Source organism: Saccoglossus kowalevskii, chromosome 13, assembly GCF_978046115.1.
Source record: "Saccoglossus kowalevskii chromosome 13, keSacKowa6.1, whole genome shotgun sequence".
NCBI lineage: Eukaryota > Metazoa > Hemichordata > Enteropneusta > Harrimaniidae > Saccoglossus > Saccoglossus kowalevskii.
In genome coordinates, this window is record NC_140653.1 from 27274509 (window position 1) to 27276935 (window position 2427).

Consider the following 2427-nt stretch of genomic DNA (forward strand, 5'->3'; position numbering starts at 1 on the left):
TGATGTTTACATGACTCCTTTTAATAAGTGTGATGTTTACATGACTCCTTTTCACTAAGTGTGATGTTTACATGACTCCTTTTTACTAAGTGTGATGTTTACATGACTCCTTTTTACTAAGTGTGCTGTTTACATGATTCCTTTTCACTAATTATGTTTACATGACTCATTTTTACTAAGTGTGATGTTTACATGACTCCTTTTTACTAAGTGTGGTGTTTACATGACTCCTTTTTACTAAGTGTGATGTTTACATGACTCCTTTTTACTAAGTGTGATGTTTACATGACTCCTTTTTACTAAGTGTGATGTTTACATGACTCTTTACTAAGTGCGATGTTTACACGATTCCTTTTCACTGAGTGTGATGTTTACATGATTACTTTTCACTAATTATGTTTACATGATTCCTTTTTACTAAGCGTGATGTTTACATGCTTCCTTTTTACTAAGTGTGATGTGTACACGCATGTGGCATATGTCTTAACAAGATTACTTCGTTTAAAGTTTGACATTTGCACAATTCTCTTTCTTTTTAGCAATTCCGTGTTCCTGTGTGTATGCCGTTTACAAAAATCATTTGTGTGAAGTGAATTGGTTTACAAATCTGAACATGTAAGAATAAATGAATGGCCTGAACAGTGGATTATCGATGAAACAATCAAAACTAAATTTTGAACATTGTGTCTGTGTTTAATATATAACAGTTATAAGGGCCTATAGTAATACTTCGTATCTAGGAGTATATGTGTTCATTTTGTGGGAATGGCGTCAAATTCGCTGCCAAGACAATTTTGCAAAACTTTGTGAAAATAAAAATCATTTAGACAAAAGGTTTTTCAAACCATAATAATAGATTAAAACCAAATATCAATGCCTTTCCAAAATTAATTATTATGGTCTTTATAATGACGAAAGAGTGGTTAAAAAATTCGGGTAAAAAATGACAATTTAAATTTTTTCTTGCATAGCATTCCAAAGTACATGTAGCTTGAAGTCTTTGCTGCATACAACATAAAACAATCTCATGTTTTCTAATAACAGGCAGGTTATGATGTCAGTGATGTGCAAAGCTTATGAGAAGGCAATGCTGTGACAAATTGACAGAAACTTGAATTGATCGATTCATTCACTTCAAAGTTGGACAAATTTTTCACACAATTGATCATTTGCACATGAAGATAAAATAATGCTGCTGTTTCTGCTATAATAAATATGCAGTTGAACCATTACAAGGGCATTATTGTCTCAGATTATGAGTCGTGCTGATCAGTGATTGAAATTTGTTAACAGAAACTTGAATGCTGGTTGGCAAAATGTAAAACAAATGGTGTCACACAATGGTGTGACGGCCTATTTTGTTGAGGGGCATTTTGTTTTTTACCCCAAGTTAAATAGATTTACTTGACCACTGCTTGGAGTCATTTCAGAATGTATATATGGGTACTAATTAAGATATTACATATGTAAATTTACTTGCTGTACAAGTGTGTATGAATAAAATGTATTTTTTTTCATATTTCATAAATATTTTTCAGGTTAAATCAACTTGTACAGTTTAAAATTGTAGTTGATATCACATTTCAAATACACTTCACATACAAAACTAAAATTAGCTGGTGGTAGCCAAGTATAGTAATGCCAAAAACATCTTATTATTTTGGATGACAATTGTTATTTAAACAGTCAACGTTTCCAGTTTTAAAAAAATATTTACATAATACAATATTCAAAACAAAACTGTGCATATGAAGGTAAATGCCACTTTTTTTTATCCTCAGGGTGGACATCTGGGCATTTTCACCGCCTGGCAACCATCACGGTGAAAGCAAAGGCCGAAAACGCCCAGAAAACCGTATTTTCGATAGTTGTTGAGATTCTATTAACCAGTATAACAAGATTACCCCTATATGTGCAACATATATGAATTTGGTTGCTCAGGATTACTCGAAAGTTGAGTTTGTGCCGTTTCCTCAGCTTCAGCCTTTTTCATCAGCTCTTCGACCGGTGTTCCACAGCAGCTTGCGCAGAGCCCATAGAAATATATGGTACAGTGGTGCACGCCTTAGAACTTAGAATGTTCTGTGACAAAGCTTCGCCTTGAGGATAGCTTGACATGGTCAGTGTTGGTTACAATTAAAGGGTGGTGATATAGTTGCGCCACACATGTGTGAAAAATGGGTCTCGTATAAACAAAGATGGCGACTTTGACTATTGCACAAACCAACAAGCACAAACTGCAAATATTACCAAGATTTAACGAGGTAATTTCTCTGGTGATTGGAAGATATCCAAGGAGTCATTGACAGTAATTAGTGCACAACACGCTTAGGTCAAAACTCGCACTCATCATTTCCAGTAAAAAGCGCATTGGATATTGTGGGAAAATCTATGTTGTACAAATGTTGTGAAAATCAATGCAGAAAA